This window comes from Phalacrocorax carbo, chromosome 11, assembly GCF_963921805.1.
Source record: "Phalacrocorax carbo chromosome 11, bPhaCar2.1, whole genome shotgun sequence".
NCBI classification, from domain to species: Eukaryota; Metazoa; Chordata; class Aves; order Suliformes; family Phalacrocoracidae; genus Phalacrocorax; species Phalacrocorax carbo.
In genome coordinates, this window is record NC_087523.1 from 22148203 (window position 1) to 22168327 (window position 20125).

Genomic DNA, 20125 nt, shown 5'->3' on the forward strand with positions numbered 1-20125 from the left:
CTTCAATGAGAGCTGAAGATCTTGAAAATTTTTTTCCAGAGGTCTACTCTACATGAATTTACTGTTCTCAGGGTTTAGGAGACAAATATCCTTCACACAAAACTCATCAGGACAAATGCTGCCAAAGAGTGAAAGCACCTGGGTGAGGGAAAAACTTGGTTCTTTATAGAACTACTGCAGAATCGTTTCTCTTCAGATCAGTTCCTGAAGCACCTAAGTAGAGGGATGCCCAGTTACCATCCCTGGGCATGACTGGGATAACCAGCAGATGCTAATCTCATGAATTTACACATGGTACCAGCATTCTCAGACATACATAAAAGCTGCAGGGAACATGAGTGTGCTCCTTATTGCATAATGCCCTGGAATGCCACAGACACTTCCAAAGAAACTCTGGGAAAAGTCTTATTAGGGGTAATATGGCAAAGCATCCTGAGGCACGCTACAAAAACAAACAAGGAAAGGCTGGGAACTGAGTCAGCAGAACCGGACTTTACTCGGCAAAGGCCAGTACTTCACATAGTGCAGCACGTGCCTCCAACCCTTTTCAGGTATTTTTTCCCCTCAAGCCCCAAACCTGAGCATTATTCTTTTGCTTTGTTGTAAGCAGAAGGATGGTGTCCCTGGATGCTGCCAGATACAAAGATATGCAGTTTCTGGACTTTCTCAGGGAGTGAGACTTGACACAGGAAAACCTAACATGCAAAAAGCCCCCTTTCCTCCACCTTTTATAATCATTTATGTCTCCCTAAGGAAAGATGAAACAAATGAAATTTCACCAATAGAGCACTGCGGCATTTTATAGTCTTTTAGCGATGAAAGTAGCAGCAGAAAGTTTTGGAAAACAGAATCAAAGCTGCTGGATGCCAATATGCAATTAATCTGTTTTCATTTTCTACTTCAGGTTTTATTAATATAACAGAAGAAGAACCAGGGGATCAGAGCTGAATCAAACACTTCCCACCAAGAAGATTCAGATTTTTTTTTCTAAAATCTTGTTATTTTCGAGCATACAATAGAAACCAAATGTCCCCATCAGGATTAGGCCATAAGCCACCCACAAAAAATAAGCATTGCCAAATATAAACTGTCCCAATTCTTTTTTTTTTTCTGTCAGCAAACAAAACACCATCAGCTTGTTTACACAGAACAGTAACCAGCTTTGCAATTAAGTAAGGCAAAAATTCAACAACTGATTTGCATTATTTTCCATGCAAATGGGGTATTTATCAAGCCAGCAGAAAGGCAGGAACAGCCAATTCTCTCCAAGGAACAGCACAGGGCAGGTTAAATTGCATTGCTTGTTGATATATACACAGGAACCACAATAAAAGAGCAGCACAGTATGAAGGGCCAACCATTTCCATTTTCCTCTGAGAAGCAGTTAGTAGGAATTAGAAACTGTTAGTCACTGCAACGTGTGGGCGCAGGACACAGAGGATAATCAAGAACATTTTCAGCGAGACCTTTTCTAAATCCATAAACAAATTTATTAAAAAGTTAGCTCCTTACCCAACACTGGAACTACAGTGCGAAGAATAACTGCTTTGCATGTAATTGGTCCTGATGCCACCCCTGGGCAAGGCTCAGTGACTTACTCCCTTTAAGCTGCTACCTGCCAAAGGCAGGGTTTGTCTTGATCCCTGTCTCAGGATGCATTAAGCACAATGTTAGTGTTCATATAAAAGAGAATGATGGTTAAAATACCAGAAAACTGCTAGAAATATGGGGGAAAACCAATTCCACGTCAGGACAACTGGGTACTCCATCAAAGGTCAACCAGCCAATGCAGGAAATGACAGCTCAGGCACAAAATCTCTCTACTTTTGAACTTTTCCAAATGCGATGCATTAGGATTTAACTTATTATGGAGAGATTTAAACTGCAGGCTAAGATCTAAGCACAGTTTTACTTTTGGATCAAAGTTGGATTAGAAGTGTTTCAATTATTTCTAGCCATCTTTTAATAAAGCCTCAGTTCTGTGGGTATTTGTTCCGTGTATTTTTACGCAGAATCAGGACCAGCTTAAGATTATGCCACATAGCTAGGCTTTGCGGATCTGCATAGTGAGGGCACATTGCTATCTCTTGGAGAAATGCTTGTTCACCCAATTTAAAAAAAAAAACAACATGAAGTAAATCAACATGGTGTTAAGAAAATTTTAGTTTCAAAAGATGAGATCATGCAAACTTCACTTTTCTGTCTGTTATTTACAGTGGGTAGGCAGAATTCTTGCAGTTGTGCTTTTCGACAACCTTCGTATATTTAGTCAGAAATCTTTGTTTCTGGAATCTTTCTGTGTTGTCATGGAAATTATCACCATGTCCCTAAGACTAGGATAAGAATTTTATGACAAATTACAGGAGATAGGGAAGGAGAATATTTTGGCATAAGACAATACTTACAAGGCAAAAAAATTCACACAACATTTTTGCACCCTTAAAAGGCATCCAATTAAAGATTACTCTCTAGTCTCTGCCCATTCTTTACAACTAGGCAAGTACAAAATCTAGCAGTCTGCAGAAGATGTTTTTTTGCAGGATTCAATACAAGGCAGCCCATGCAGCCCAAGGAAGATTGGCCAGGCCATCTGGGGCTGCTTACAACCATTTGTCCTAAGCATCATGCTCCAAAACCCAAGAACAAGGCATACCACAACAGGAAGATCTCCTTAAGATTTCTGACCATTTTAATACCTGAATCTTGCAGACTGTATCTCTCATAGACACCCTGTGCAATCACCAGGTCTCTATATCTTTATAAAACTGTTCCTACAGGAAAGTCATCTGAACAATACCCAACATAGATTTTTAACAAAAGGGGAAACTCTTAGTACATAAGGAAAGTACATAAGGAAAGTGATCTGGAAACTGATTTTAGCAGAGGAGAGAAAGACGCTTCCCCCCCCCGTTACTGTACTATAAACTTTGCAGAGGTATCCAAGGCATGTGGCAAGCAGAGAAGAAAGATCTTGTAGAAGGCAGAGACCTGTTGTTCTGGGCTGTATTCTAGGCCGTATATGCTGCCCTACCAGCTCTAAACAGCCAAATGCAAGGGGATTCTTTAGAAGGGCATTTTCTCACGGAGGGTGATTCCCCTTCTGTGAAGGAACCATGTTCACACGCAGCTTCCAAAGCAAAGGGATTTGGCCAGGCATGAAAATTTGTGTCTCACCACAGTAAGTTAGGTAAATAGATTGTTTGGGCTGAGAAAGGCTTTCAGGGGGTCACCTTGAGTTGTTGAGTTGCCAGATCTAAAGCAGGTTTCTGCTACTCCACAAATCAGGCAAGCTCCAGAAGTCAGAGCACAGAGAGCTGAAAGCCAGCTTTGTCCTCACCAGGCCTATCAGATATAAGAACCAAAAGGTTGACTGGGGTAAGATACTAAACAATCTATCTCTTCCTAACACTCCAGCCCTGCTGCCTTTCACGGTTACCTGGACTCACTGATTAGAACACTGAAGAATGCAAGATTTCTGCTACTTTCCATTTAGGGCATAATAAATGACCCATAAACCAAAAAAGCAGTTCTGCAGCTGTCTAGAAAACAAAAATACTTAAGATGATTCATATGAACAGAATTTATATTTCTGATATTTTTGAAGTGAAAAACAAATCTTAGGAAAATATCCAGGATTTTTTGTCTTCTTCCTTTTTTTTTTTTTTCATGAGAAACATTGCTGATTATTTCAGTTTTCAGACTATTTCTTAAAATTAATTAATTAATTAAAATTAATTAACTTTTAAAAATTATTTCGCAGATAGCACAACACAGCAATACGTGGAATCAAAGTAAAGGTATTTCAAGCTTTTGCTACATATAGCCAGAGCACAACTTGTGTTATGTGCACTGGGACAGGCTGCCCAGGGGAGTGGTGGAGTCACCATCCCTAGAGATATTTAAAAGATGTGTAGAAGTGGTGCTCAGGGACATGGTTTAGTGGGGGACTTGGTGATGCTGCGTTAACAGTTGGACTCATGATCTTAAAGGCCTTTACCAACCTAAATGATTCTATGATTCTATATCTGAGCTGCTTTTAATCCAGTTCTTGGAAAACCTATAAACAGACTCCATGAATTAGATCCTGGATTTAAAAAAAGCTCTTAGTAATTAATTGAAAATATTTTTTATTGCTGTTTTTACTAATATTGGTATTCAAAACTATAACTACTTCAAGAATTTGGAGTTTCAAGATTTGATTTTCCTCGCTGCTTTCTAAGTAGCAAAAGCACTGCTTTCGTTTATAAAAGTAAAGACTTTTCACATTCAAAGAGATTTGGCAAAGTGAGATGGCCGGAAAACAAAACACAAAAAATCCCAGGTGCTTTGATTTTCTCCTTTCAACACGATTTAACGTGTTCAAGTAGCAATTTCGACCATTTACCAGTAGAGGGCAGACGCTGACAATAATTTGAGGCTACAGCCCTAAAGCCACAGCAAGCTTGTGGTTAATTAAAGCGCTAAAGCTGAGAAAAGGAGTCGGATGCATTTTAACACCATCACTTACTCATGTGTAAGTATGATAAAAGCTCTCCAAACAGCTCTCATTACAGCTGACATAAAAAAAGGAAGCTCACCACTAAGGGACGAAAATCCTACTTGAAAAACAAAACAAGTCCCTTATTTTCTTCCTGTTGGACAGTAACTAATTTCAGTCCAATTATTTACTTCAAAAGAATAAAGAAACTTCCATGTCTGAAAACCACACGGAAAAGTGGTTCAACACAAACACTCTGGCCAGTAATGGTAATGGTGCCAGCTCCAAAGAAGCTGCACCGTTGGGGTTAGGGTGGCTTTGAAGATTCGAATGGCTGGTTAAGGGCCTGCACAGAAGGACCAGAGAAAGACAAACAAGCCTCAAAGGCACAACACACACCCCCAGACCTGATAGCATCCTTTAGCCACTTCAAAAGAGCTCAGGTCTGTTTGATATTCACTTTTCCTCCTTGAATTTGGAAACATGTAAACAGAGAGCCGGGCCAGCAGCCTTGAGCTGAATGCAGGATCCTCAGAGGGAAGTGGGAAGGCTCCATGGCACAGCTGGCCTGGCCTGGCTGTTGTCAAACGGGAAGGCCTATCTGGTGCCGGCCCCTGTAGATCAAACAAAAGATATGGTCCCTTTGAGAATATATGACTATATACATTTGGGAACTTCCTGGCCTGGCACAAGTTTACCGTAGAGGATTTCGTGCCAGACCTCCTTTGCTTGCTGTCAGGATTTTGTTGCAGTTCTTGAGAGTTGCCCGGCTCCTCTGAATGACCCCAATCCTGGAATTTGCTGTGTATGTATACAGTCCTCAGCCTCCATAATAAGCTGTACACTTTAAACAGCTGAAGAAGAAAAGCCAAAAACCTTCACCCTAAAGGATGCAAATCCAGGAAGAAAGCAAAAATAGCGCAGTGTTTATAATTTTTAGGTTAGTGAGAATTTTATGAACTGTCTCATAGTTGGGGGTCTGACTCAAGATACTTGAAAGCTTGAGGATGTCAAACCTATAATTATTAGCTACTGGAAAATCAAAGAGAAACACCCATTTTCACAAACCTCAAGCTTCAGGACAGAAGCCAATCTCTGCTTGCACCAAGAGCCTCTTTTTGAAGTAGGTTATTTTAGAAAGGCTCTTTATGGAATTTCCTCTGAAACGCCCTGTCCTGACGTCTGCTGGAGATGGCAAACAAGAGTCAATGAGCCACCGGTCAGATGGGTTAGCAGTTCCTCGAGCAGTAAGATGCCTGCCGACCAAAATATGTGGTCAGCAAAGCATGTGAATAATTCCTCAACAGGGTTACTGAAGACACCCCTGCCAATGCTATTGTGTCACCACTTTTGTTGCTACTCTGTTAGAAAATAAGGGGGGAAAAACACTTTGTCTGAGCTTCTGTGAGTTGATATTTCTCCCCAGAGCCCTTCACCAAGAGAAATTTCTCATCATGCCACCAACTGTCTCTCTGCAGCCCACATTGAGACTGCCAGCCTGCCTTTAAAGTACCTTTTTAAAGGTCCCACAGAACTTTTGCAACAGTTCTTGCTCTGCAAAACAAATTCCTGTTGCCCTCCCGCCCTTGCTCTGCTCACCAATTGGATCCCACCTCCTTCCTTCTCACTTAAAATTGGGGTCACTTCGCCCATTTCCTGATATTGACATTGCAGAGCAGGGTTTGTAAATCCCATCACTGCTACCAAGAAGACCCCAGGGACAAAAAGCTAAGGAAAAAGCATCTTTGGTTAATGAAGTTTTTCCCTTCACCAAATTTTTGAAATTCGGGGGGGTGAGCTTTCCAGGCTCATCTCTGAATGCAGTCACTGAATGCAAACAGGGCTCTACTGTAAAGAGGAGAAGGATAGAAACGAGATCTAAAGGCACCTGTCCATATGCTCTCAGGCTTCTTCCCTTTGCTTTATCAGGGTGCCTTACATTAAAAGGAATCTCGCAGTTTAAAGGTCGTGTCAGTCTGCAGCTGGCTATGAAAGGCTCACCATGAAAATCCTTCAACAGTGAGTGAGTGACTGGGTGGAGATGGCCTATGCACAGCCCCTCTGCAGCTATTGTTTGGCGTTTTGTCTGAATAGGTTTGGAAGCCTCTTCCATGAAGAGCTGCTCTTTTCTCCTCCTCTGCCACTTACTTCTCCCACTTTCATGTTTTGTACTTCAGAGCTGTGCTGCTTTGCTAGCCAGGGTCAGCACAAGGTCATGACTTGTGACATGAGGTTAATGTAGTTGTTAAGTAACAACATGAGTCTTTTCAATGGCATGAATATTCCACCCCACCCTCTCCCAGACACACACACGCTTTCTGTCTCCTGGCTGAAGCCTCACTTGAACACTTGTTTAATGTAAGGGCAGTCAGGCGACTCTCTTGGACAACATGCAACGCAGTTATACATATTTCAATTACCACATATCCAGCAAAATAAGCTATTTAATATGTAGCATTGAAAGATTTCTAATCACTTTAAAAAGTTGCACAAATATTGCAACAGCCTTTTGATAGCTGAAAATGAATGATAAATATTGACTGTGCCGTCGACACTACATTGTGAACAAGAACAGAAAAGTGCAGGTTGATCAAAATCTCTACATTTGCTACAATCTGCAGTATTCATTTACTTTAAGGGGGGCTGCATATGCTTAGGAAGCAGGTCAGGTGATCTGGATGAGACTTTTGGAGATGCAGATGTGAAAATCATGGAATTGTATTTCAAGTTTGCAAATTTTTGCAGTCAAAGCACTTTGATGTGAGGGTTGTCTTTGGGAGGATGAGAAGGAAGAGGGAGATGAAAGAAGGTTTTAGAAAGTGTCAAGCCAAGATACTCCAATTTTTTTCTCTACCTTCTTCCAACAAACACTAACAAACACATTATTGGAGCAATACCTTAACAGATATTTCCCATTTCTATTTTCTATACTTCAGATGAACATACTCCATGCAGTCTGTGATTGTCCAGCATAAACGATAGCAGGATACTGGGTCAGATATTAGCATCATAATATGGTACAAGGCCCCTGTTTGATAACCACATGCAAGTGTGAAAGGGGCAATAGTTAGGGCTGGAGAAGAGAAATCCTGCCGACTGTCTGCTTTGCTAATGACACGGCTTTGTCTGTGTCTCTGAATTCTGAAAGGGGTCTCAGAATAGCTATTTACCTACCTCCCTTAATCTGATGGGAACCTTTTGATCTCAGCTGGATCTGACCACTCAGTTTACAAAGTACAATTAAAGACAGATAAAGCCTCCTGAAAAGAAATCATTCAAATCAGAAGACCCTGGAGAAGAAGCCCAATGATCACAAGTCAGAAAGCTGCAACTTTAGTGACTAAGATTTTGAATCCAAGATCACCCCTGAAAGAAGAAAGGGGCTGAGGCAAGCTATACTCGATGCCTGGCTCTAAATATGAATGACAGCAGCAAGACAAAGCAAACCAAGCAGTACAACTTCCCTCCAAGAAAGGGAAACAAAAACCCAAATCTATTAGTTTAACAGACTTCTCTATCTGCAACAATCACACAGCTGCAGACTTGTAAACCCTTACTACTGTGCCAGATTTGTAAACCACCAGGTATTTCACAGCTACATTTCACAGTTTGACAGAGCTATGAGGAAAAGAAAGCAGATCTCATTTCTCTAGAAAAGTAATGTCAAAGCATTTTGAAATGGTTATTATTGTCAGAATTGGGAATACCACACCATTTGGGGCTTCAGTATAAACTGCAAAGCTATGGCTTAGTGTTTGCAGCCAATACTAACCAGTAGAAACATAGACATTCAGAACTGAATTCCTCCTTGATGCAAGTCCCTCTGGAGGGTGCTGTACTCAAGAACTGCTGTCTCATAAGGTGACACATCCAAGCAAGGCCATGCTAGTCATCAGAGATCCCCCAGGAGTCAAGGACAGGAAAGGAAATCAAGCCGTGTTGTTTTTCTCTCCAGTTGAGTTGTTACCCAATTAATGGATGCGGTGGTGAAGCTATGGAATGAGTCCCAAAGGATTGGCACCTGTCAAGCACTGCCTTGCTTTTGTTTCAGACCTCCAAAGGACTATTTGAGGTGAACACAGAAAAAAATACATTCATTTACTATTTTGTGTACAGCGTAAAATGTTATTTCCAAATCTCTTTGTGTTTCTTGCTCAGTGATAGTTTTATTGTTCTAGATGGGCCTGATGTTTTACAGAAACCAGAGGTACCAGGTTTTGCTTTAGACAATTGTCACTGAAGTAGCTTTAAGAGCAACTGTCATGGTTTTATGTGGGTTTCTATGAACTTACAGCAGCTGTCCAGTTATAAAACAGCCTACAAAACATCTGTGAGAGGCCCTGGAGTAGGCAGTTGGTTCCTATATGCCACAGATGCATAGACAGCAGGCGAGTTAAACACAGCAGGACAATTAGGGGCCCAAGGGAACATGGGCTTTTCTTTCCTAAAGATGTAGTGAACCATTTATGAGGGAATGGTCAGAACCAGATATGGGGCAAACTACAGTCAGCACAATCTCTGTCTCCTTCTCCCTTGCTCTGCAGGGGATTTCTAATCTTGACTTGCACCTGCTCCTTTCTTCCAGCTACGCTAACTTTCCATTGTATTCAAGACTCGCCAAAGGGCTCAGATCCCAGGGTCTCCTCTCTAAATTCTAGCTAAGAGGGGCTAAACAGGGCCTGGGTCCACCAGCCAAGTATTACCTCTTGCCCATGACAATTTCTCCTCCCCAGTCTTTTCTCCAGAAGAGTGATTCTTCTTTGCTGTTTACTTTCTTGGTAGAAAGTAAGACACTGCTCATCCTCCCCCCTTATACCTCTGTTGCCAGATTCTTCTTCAAGACTCTCACTGTTGATCTGTGATCCCTGCAAACTATCAGCGTTGCATGCAACATGCATGGTATCACGTGTATCAGTACTTGAAAACAAATGATAATATGTTTTGTTGAAGCGCTGATTGTCGGGGGAAATATGTCAAGGATCTAAACACCAAGCAGGGAAAGAAATTACTTACCATGACCTATGTGCATCACAATATGATGAAAAAGAATAAAATTTAGGTAGCTTATATAGTAAAGCTTACTAAAGCACAAAAATGCCTCTGAAGGGACATCTAACACTAACAGCATTCTGAATGTGTTATTTTGAATGGCAGCTTTCATAAGGTAGTAAGACATCACCAAATTTTTGAACTAATGCAATAGAATACTTTTTTTTTTAATTATATAATGAGAAGTGAAGACAAAATATAGCTTTTCATCGTGAATGCTTTAAGTAAAGACAAAATTTTGTTACTGAAATAAATTTCCAAAATTAATATATGGAGCTAAGGATAACTGGGTAATGTGCTATGCAGTAATACAAGCAGACTGAAGAGCTGTAGGACAGAGCCTAGTACAAAAACATGCCAGCAGAGGGTACTCATACCTTGAACATCCCAGTGCCGGTGTGCACTGTAATGCTCCTGAGGCCTGGAGGGACAGCGCTGGAGGACAGTAGGGGACCTTCAAGAATAAGCAAAGCACTGCAGTGAATGAAATAATGCCCAGAGCTGCTGCTTACCATTCTCCTGTCACTAAAGAGCTTCATTAGGAGCAGCTGTGAGTAATGTAGCAAGAAAAAGAACATAAATCAGACTTTGAAAATGTTGCCAAAGACAATGATTTATAGGTTGTTTCCAAAAAGCTGCTGTATAACCCTCAGTCTTCCAGGACAAGCAGAAGGTCATAACTATGACAGAACAGCTGATTGATGAAACTATCATAAGCATATTTGTTATGCTTCTGTAGCTAAAATGTTAAAGCTATGGGAATGCAAGTCCAACTGTAAGTAATATTATCAGAGTATATGTGCTCATACCAATACAGGATTGGGAAATAAACAACTGAATATAAGCACACTTTACCTGCATATGCTTGTATGCATTAACTGGTCTGAAAAAAATCCTACAAATCTCTTTGCTGAAGCAGTGACGCCACTATGAGACCTGGGTTTTGAGCAGGGCTCATTCTCCATGAGACCCTAGCTTCCAACACAAGGGGAGATGCTGAGCTAGGAGTAGCCAGGACAAAAAGGAAAAAGACAGCCACTCATCAGGGAAATTAAGCACTGAGATTATTTTATTATAAAGGCATCTTGAGAGCAGAGCAATAAGAAAAGCTCATGCTTCAACTATCACATGATCTGTACCTTTAAGATCAATTTGGACTTCAGCTGCCATATTTAATCTCATCTTAATTTGTTGGAGTCTGACCACACATGGTAAGAGCTTGAGGACTCTTCTTCTGACTTAGCTTGGTGTCATATAAGGACAGGTATCTAACCTGCTCCTTAACCTACTACCCAGACTTGCTTGGAATGCTGTTTTAGTCAAGCAGAGAACACATTTGTTGCAGAGGTACTACTGTACTGAACGATTTAGCAAATTCTAATTTAAAAGTAGCAGAACTTTGTTGGACATCCAGTACTGGAAAGAAGAGTAGGGAAGTATACCAGTGTCACCATTTTGTTTGCAAATAGACAACTAACCATAATAAAAAAAGGGATAGCTATATTAATTTTATTATTATCTTACTTGAACAAAAATACTACTTGGATTCCTCCTACGTACTTTTGTTGCTACTTTGGCTTGCAAAAACATGGTAGATATACACTGTTCTGTGCTAAGATACATGGAAGCAACATCTTGACACCAAGCATCCCCAGAAAAAGGAATTTCTTTACGAGGTATTTAAAAGATAGCCTTTTAAGAAGTGGAATTTCATGACCAATATTTAATAAGACACAATTACTGAGTACCAAGTTGCCTTTTACCTTGTTTTGAACCCTAAGCACCAAATTAACTGCTACTGTAACATCACTACTGCAACTTAGAGTCATATCAGAGATAAATATAGCATGCCTGTCTTTGACTTGGGGCCTTATCTGGCAAACTCTTAAAAAAATTCCACACATAAGCCTTCCTCTCCCCAGCAGCAAATTAAATGTTTCAGGAAGCCTTCCTTTTTGTAGAAAGCAAGGCGACTTCTGGATGAATTTTCACCATTATCAAAAGAATAAATAAATATACAAGCTGATGTAAATAAGAATAAAAGCAGCCCCCTGAGTTCTATTAAACATGGACTTTCTTTGTAGTGCTGTAGTGACTAAACTTCTACGTGCCTCAGTTTCTGAATCGGTAATATGAATTGTAAACTGGGAGACTGCCAGGAGGCAAATCTGCAAATTAATATCTGCAAACTGTTTTTTGATGATTAGGTAAAAAGAAATTAAGAAGGACCAAGCATTATGTGTAAAGAAGGCAAACTTGCTAGTGGACTCATCAGGAGAGGGAAACTTCCATGGAAGTTGAGGAATGTAGTTAGACCAGAAATCAAAAGATGTTATGCGAGCTGCAAAACAAAAGAAAAGCATCTTCAACCACAGGAGACAATTGCTGTATCCATGAGGTGGAGCAGCCAGTTCAAACTATTGTTTCTGGTAATTCATTTTTCGAGATCAATTTCAGACCTACAGTTGAAGAAACTGTTAACTAGCTAAACCCTGCTATACAGATAAATAATTAGGATGTTCCTCACTCAAGCAGGGATGCAGCATTTATGGGTTTGGCTTTTTTTTTTTAAAAATATACAAGGATCATTACTTTGACCATTGAATCTTCTGAACAATGCAAAAAGGATAGTACTAGAAGTGAGTGCTGCTTCCTGGTCTTCATAGTTGAATAGATTTAGTATCAATTCACTTCATGTCAGAAAAAAACGTAGGATATATACCAGGCAATATGCCCAGAGCAGCTGGTTCTCAAATACATCTTCTCTGAGGAGGACCAACAGTGTAGCTGTTGCATTTCGTATGAGTTCAGAGCAGGGCTCCAGATTTCAAACAAAAGTGAATGTTAAAGCGGGCTATGACCAAAAGAGCAGTTCTGAGTACAAGGTATGCACTTCACTGAATATTATATGATAGATCTGTGTTCTGTTTCACCTGATGTCTCTTGAGTTTTTATTACAATGATTATTAAAGGTATTTCTTGAGTACAGGCAGAAAGATTTGTGTTATGGTATGTACTATTGAATCAAATTTGGGAGAGAAGGTCTGATACCATCAATTGGCATGGAGCAGCCTCATTTCAGAGTTAGGTCCATAATAGGAACATGGTGGTCAAAAGACAAATGAAAGCTCTTCCAGTGAAGGTCTATTTAAAATATCTGACTGCAGTCAGAGACATATTCTATTTCTTAAAGTAACTCCTTCATATAAAAGTCAAATTCCTTAATTTTTCTGGTAAAAATACTTTTACTTCTTTCAGTATTTTGAACCTCATACAACTATGGGTGACTGAGCTGTCATCCCTCATGTCTTACTCAAAACTCTTTAACTCTTTTATTTTGTTCAGACTGCAGAATCTTAATAACTTCAGCCAAGCAAATTATTCATAGTAAGCCTCCCCTCCTTTCCACACCCACCCCCACCCCCACCCACCCCCACACACACACCCCCGGACTTAGTAGCTTTTTGGCTAACTTTTATCTTTTATGGAAGACGTGTGTTTTCTAATATTAAGTCACCACTGGAATGTATTTAACAAGGTCCATCTTCCTAAGTCATGCATAGCTTAAATTCAAGGCAGGCTGCTAAAACTGGTCAGAACAGTCTCTCAGGGCCGCTTACATTGTTTGACAAGATGAGCCCATAAAATACCGGTCAATATTCTTGTGTACAGAAACACAAAAAAGTTGGTTTCCGCAAATCATGACTTGAGTGTTCAGGAAGAGAACTGGGTGGAAAAGAATTAGTATTGGAATATTCTGTGTCAAATGGAGGTACCTTATTTTTACTGAACTTACCATCATCTCCTGCATCAGAGTTCAGCTTAATGGGGAAGCACAACAGAGGACTTCCATTACTGCAAAGATTATAATTATGGTCAAGAAACTAATGTACTACATCCATGAAAACTCTCAGAAAATCTGAGGCATCTGGTCCAGAATTTAAGGTGGCAACTCTGCAGAATTACATTTGTCCAGATGAGAGCCTAAAGTACATGTTACAGAAGCATGTAGAACTTAACAACTGGGTCTGCCAAAAAACAGCCTGGTAACAGTTCCAAGTTGTGGCAGAATTATTTTTAAAAATAAAGTATTCCTAGGAAAGGTTTATTCTATTTTCACAGCAGTATTATTTTTGTGACACTTTAGATTTCTAGTCTGGAGTTCACCTAAAACACGAGAAGTGATCTACAAGTACAAAGATTATGGAAAGTCCTATAGCTGGGGTTGTGGTGCCCTTTCTGAGCTAGCATCCGGGACACAAGATGCTGACCGTAAGCTCTCCTTCTCACATTATCTCCAGTGGCACTGCAACAAGCAGAAGAAAACAGCTAAAGTTGCAAGTCCCCTGGGAGGGTCTGCAGAGTTCCTAAACTGTCAGCTAAAAAAATGTAACCTCATGATTCGGATATGGAGTAGCTTGGTCTAGGAATGTGAGAGATAACTCATACCAGATGCCACAATGGCATTTTCAGAAAAGTCCGATTAATGGTATAATTGTACTTTAAGCAGCTATATCGCTTATTTCTCTGATCTCTTTCTCAGTGCTGTGGCAGAATGAATTCTTGTGGATTAGTTTGTTAATAGGTAATCCTATTTAGTGGGTATCTTTGCTGCAAGGCAGTCTTGGCTTCCCACCCATTCAGTTAGGAATGTTTATATTTAGCTATTTTCTGGAAACAGAGCTCCAGCTGCAGCACATAGCAATTACTTCGGATGGATCTTGTTTTTCCTCAGGACATGTCTTTTTCTCAGTGTGGACTGAACACTCTCACTAGAAATATGTCCCTTTGCCTGAACAGAGTTTTGATGAACAAGTATGTTTAACTAGTATGGGTCCAGATCTATGTTAGATCTTGACGAGACTTGCAGACATCCCACATTCTTCCCTTCAGTCCTTTTGGGTGTATATTACTGTTATTAAAAACTGATTGTTGGAAATACCAAAGGTATTCTAGGGTAATTTTAGTAACTAAAAGCTCCAGGGAGAAAAGAAATTCCAAGGTGTCTCAGTATATTTTGCCTCTCTAACATTCTGATGTCAAGATGCTTCTTCACTCTGTTGAGGGACGGTGCTATATACTATTAAATAAACGGACACCAAGTATCATCTTCCATTCCAGAAGTGGGTGCAAATCAGGCAACAATGCAGTAATCCCTATGGAGATATTTTCTACATACATATTTAAATTTCTTTGGCACCTGCTGTGCTGAATGGCTTGCAGCAAGCTGTGGTAGAGAACTGATGAATGTAACCTGCCAGTTTTTATGAGTTTTAGGATCTTCATTTTTATTCTTTAACATTCTTTGCAGAGATATCAAAGGACATTGTCCCACCGATGACGCTAGTTTGACATGTAGGACTTGATGCGGTAATCCCTTGAATCCAGATGCGGGTTGCATCTGTACGGCTGGATGAAATACAACCAAAAAAAAATCACTTTGAAAGATATTGCTCTTGAGAAATATTTGAAAGATGTCACAGTGGCATGAAGCAAGGGGATCTCTGGTTTAGTCTTCCAAAAGCAGATGTCTTGCTAGCAAAGAACATTATAGGGCCAAGCAGAACACAAACAGCCTTTGTCCTAGAAGTAGCCTTGCTGAAGCAGACAGCACACCTTGTGAGACTGGAAGGGGGCTGGCCCTACGTTTATCCAGAGAGTACCCACTAGCAGGTAATTCAAAATGAAAGGTGATTAAAACCCCCAAACTCATATCTGCTGACTATTTTACACTTACGCTGGAGAAATAAAGGGGCTTTGCTTATTACCTTGGAATAATTGCTGAACAAGACCTGAACATACTCCAGAAATACCACCCCATGCTCTGTATTCCATAACCCAGACACACTTATTGCTGCTGCTACTCAACCTCTGTAGCAGGGAGTTTATGTACACTAGTACTGCTGCACACTTCCTGTGACTCCTGCTTCTCCAGGAAGACTGCAGCAAGCTGCCGCAGTCTCACTTGGGACTTTAAGGGGAAGAGTTTCCTGTTAGGGACAGGATAATAGCCCTTGACACATGCAGCCTTTTCCTCTGACCCAACTGTCCGAGAAGCAGCGTTCATAAACACGGATGGCAGAAAGTCAGCATTTGTTTTTAAGCAGTCAACAGAACAAAAGCGGCTAGAGGTCAAATTCTTAATGCTGCAGAAACACATTATGTAGTTAATACTCTATATCAGAGAGCAGCAAGCAGTACCTCCTAGGCACAGAATTATACAGACAATATTCCTGAATTGGATCAAGTCTACTTAGTATCTGTTATCAGTTTTAACTAAGAGAACAGTGTTGCAATTACGGGCTATAAAGTAAATTGAACTTCATACTTGTGTTATAAAAATAAGTGCTAGAAACTTGACGGTACCTTACCTTTTTTCTTCAAGAAGTTAATAAGGGAGGGGAGTCAAGGCAGTTGGACTCAGCACCACAAAAGATCAAATCCAGCCCTGTAAAATAATAACAGAAAATTCAATGGACCTGAAATTGGCCTAATGAAATGTTATTTTATCTATTGCTGCAATATCTTTCTTGATAGTTGTTATATTTCTGAAGTCTTACTTAAAATGCTGCAACAGAAGCATTGTGATAACAAGAAATCTGTGTTGGTTACAAAGCAGCTGCAGCACTTTAACAGTATCATTAAAAAATTCTGAAATAGCCATCAATATTATTCACAACAGCAAATGAAGAAAGCCATTCTCTTCATGTACATTTTTTTTCTTATATTATCCTATCTGCTCCACTGTAAAAAGCCAGATGGGTCATTCACCTCCCAAGAAAAGCCAGATGTCCTCTTTATATCTGCCAACACACACTTTCCTATAAGCAGAGAATCAGTCTGTTTACTTCTAATAAAAACATTCTACAGATCCATCAAATAAAGTACTCCAACATGGTTAATAACTGACCACCATTAATAAAACACCACAAGGAAAGAAAATGTAAAATAGTCCTAAGTCATTACTAATGCATACAAGATTCTTATGCTATATTTCTTAATATTCTGTTTGCTCCTGGTTATAGATTTCAAACCGTGGGACTCTATTTCCTATAAATATACAGTATGCAACGCATATGGAGCAATAATTTGCAGCAAACATAACAAGATGCTGCAAAAGGGACAACTGTACTATAGAATCTGGCAGAATGAATCCAAACAATGCACTTAGGGCCTTGGATTTGCTAGAATCCACAGTGTCGTCTTCATGCACGCGTACTTCCATTGCTCTGCTTTCCACAAAAGGGAGATTCCAGGCCATTTACTCATAAATTCCTGGGATGGCTCTCCCTCCTTGTTTGTGGGTTATTTTTTTTAATTGTGTTTACATTTTTGTGTGTGGGTTGGGAATTTAGGTTTGTTTGTGATGAAACATCAAAGTTGAGTCCCAAATTAATACTGTACAGTCATATATTCTTTGCACCTTCCCACAAAAAGATGACAGAAACACACACAGTTACCAAGTTTTATGCAACATTAATGGTATTAAACTGATCTGTAAGCCTTTGTGTGATGTGATTTTGCTTCCCCATTCAATTTTCCTCCTGTTACTTTTCCTATTGTTTGCTTACTGAAATTCTATTTTCTTTTTCATATTTTTCAAAAAACCTTTCTAAATCTTCACGAGAAATAAAAAATTATTAATATTATGTAAACATGCAAGTGTATTTAGTTGATATACCTAATTCTGTTTGTCAGAACGTGGCATTTTAATCCTGACGTATGCATTGCACTGGTATGTGGCCCGTAATCTTTCTCCGCATAGCATCACAGCATTCACCGTACAAATTACACCACCACGCGCAGGAAATTATCAGCAGTTAAAGCAGATAAAAGCTCAAACTGAGACTGATGAATTTTTTGATATAAAGTCTTCTCAGTTATCAAAAGCTACACAGGTAATTTAGCAGAACTGCTAGTAAATAAAAAGTCCTCGAGTTCTGCAGAAAAACTTTGTTGTTTCATAATCAGTAGAGAGTGAAGAGCAACAGATTGTGGGGCTTGCAAGACCACAGCGAAGAGACAGCAGACTGAGATTCTCTTATAGTTTGAGTGTTACCGGAGAAACTATTTTTCTCCCAAATTTTGTGATGTTTTTCAGGCAAAATATTTACATCCAAAACTGCATGAGCTGCTCTTCACAGGAAACATGAACTGCTAGCACAACAATCCAGTGGAGCAATCCATTTACACTCTGCAGACTGAATATTCAGCTGTGGTTTGGGATCCTTCTTCACCAGGATCAGTTTCATATTGAGCCACTTTGCCTTCTGTACTAGTAGGGAAGAATATAATCCACCCATAACCTCTGAGTTATAAACTACATTGGGGAACCAATCTATCTGGCTTTAAAATATATGCATCTATTTTAAATGTGCTTTTATATTTTAAATAAATTATATCTATAGGGCTTTTCACCTGGTTTATTTTTCACATGGATCAGTATCCTGATCTGGTTCACAGTTCAGCCACACAAAGAGCTGCAGACACAGCTAAGGGTTGGTGTGCTGTGTTGCAAGGGCAGGAACAAGGAGCGGGTAGGAACCAGTAATACAGCAAAGGCTTCTTGTCATCAAGCCACAGCCTTATTTATGATGTGGCTGCTTTTGCCTGGACTAGGAAAGAAATTAATTTCTGTTTCTTGCATTTGTGTTAGCTCTGCAGAAGAGAACTGTATCCTCCATGGGTCCATTTAGTAACCATGACTCAGTGTGATTCCTTTATTGCAAAGCCAAACCAAAATTCCAGCACACTTATACAATAAACTTTCACCATATCTTAATTACATATGGGCACACTGTCCACTCTGAAAAACAGGTTGTCATACATGATAAAAATCTCTAGCGAGTGCTAACTAGACAGAATTCCTAAATTTAAAGATTTGCATCCATTCGAAATTTCCCTGGGGTTTGTCTTCCTAACACCCCAAGTTCACCCACACATTTCCTGTCCTCACCAGCTGAGCTGCAGGCTGCATGAAGGAGAGGTTGGTTCCGTGCTAAGGTTTAAACCTCTCCCCTCAAGAGTGCTCCAGCTCCACAGAGCCTAACTTAAACCTTTGCTGGTTTACATGCAAGCCAGTGTTCAATATAAACGAGTTCTGGCTTAGTAAGTACCGGCTCTGGTGTGCGGTTGGCTGGCAGTGCAGATACAGCCTGATGTCTCTGCACCAGGCTCTAGCACTGGTGTCTGAGCTGGCAATGCACTTCCAGCTGTTACACAGCTCCGGACCACGGCTTACTGCTGGTCCTTCCCCAAACTAGAGCTTAGTTGCAGAGTCCTAGAGCAGTCAAACACTTTATTGCCAAAATACTTTTTTGTTCAGAACGGTCTGAGGATGTGACGCTATCCATCCTTCTCAGCCACCTCAGCCTTGGTGCTTCAGAGGAAAACCTATCAAACAATTAATTTAGTCTAACCAAAATCAATGGTTTTGCAAATCTAGATCGCAGTTCTCAGCCAAGGCCTACGAAAATACCTTACATTTCATGTCCTGCAGTAACGTGGATCTTGTTGAATGAAGATGTGTTGCTGGCGTGCCTCGTTTCCCTTGGATTTCCAACAGTGATCTAGATGAAAAGAAGAAAGGGTCTTGTTGCATTTTCAGTATATGGCGTATCTTCTACGGTATCACCTTTGCAGCGCAAAGATCCTCTCGCACACTAACAAGCATATCCCACTCACTGAAGCCCCTCATTGAAAGGCTTCAACAGACAAAAACAGGGAACAGAAGGATTTAGTGAGGTAGCAAAGAACAAAAAAAGATTACATAGGCCATTTAACACAGGATGAGTAAACTGAGCCAAACCAGTCCATGTCTGGAATAAAAGATATCTTCTCTCTGTACCAACATTTCTTGAACAGTCTTACTTGAATAACACAGAGCCCTAGCCCTACTAGAGCAGAGAAGTAGTTTTCAGGGCACTGAAAGCACTTATTCCTCTCTCCACTTAGCTCTACTTCAGCAACTATGGGACATGCCTAAATGACCAAATGCAGGCAGACGTGTGCTGGTTCCACCTGCACTGCGTATTACCTATCTTAATGTACAAAGGTATCCTTCCTAAAACATCTAAAATGATGGTTTAATGTTTAATTTTTTTTTTCAGAAATGCCATATTCTTTATTATTTCATGACCCTCTTGATTGCAGTAAGAGTATTTCCAAGGCTGAGCGATGAACCAGAGAAAGCAATTATAACCCAGAAAATACTATGGGTTGGTTTTTTTGGTCTGAGAGAGTTCTAGTTCACTGTGTGGACCTGAATGTAGTCTGGCACAAAGAAAGGCACAATACACATCCAGGAAGGCCTCTTCCTTTGGGAGGAATTCCTAGCTCAGAGTGCTAACATAGCTTGACAACTTTTAGACTTCGCCTGGTTTTGCATTTCACTGGTTTGAAGCATGAGAGTTACAGGGAGCTCCCTAACTATGAACACTGGAATCTGGACCTATTCACAGTTTGTAGTAACAGCACAGAAATTAGCACTCTGTTCTCTCCAGTGCCATCCCTTCCCTGGCTCTTGCCAGCCACAAAGCAGCACGAAGTGCCCCCTAGCACCAGGGCTTCCTCCCACGGCACAACAGCTGGCAGCGGCTT

The 20125-nt window shown here is 40.3% G+C and overlaps 1 long non-coding RNA gene across 2 annotated transcripts in view; it reads right to left on the reverse strand.

The window, feature by feature from the left end:
• LOC135315388 (uncharacterized) overlaps positions 1-16073 on the reverse strand; it is a 32712-nt gene extending 16639 nt beyond the window's left edge. For both annotated transcript variants that reach the window (XR_010374852.1, XR_010374851.1), the window contains exons 1-2: positions 15898-16073; positions 9904-9980 (exon numbers count right to left, since the gene is read on the reverse strand). This is a non-coding gene — a long non-coding RNA (uncharacterized LOC135315388). The remainder of the gene's footprint in view (positions 1-9903; positions 9981-15897) is intronic.
• Positions 16074-20125: the final 4052 nt, after the last annotated feature.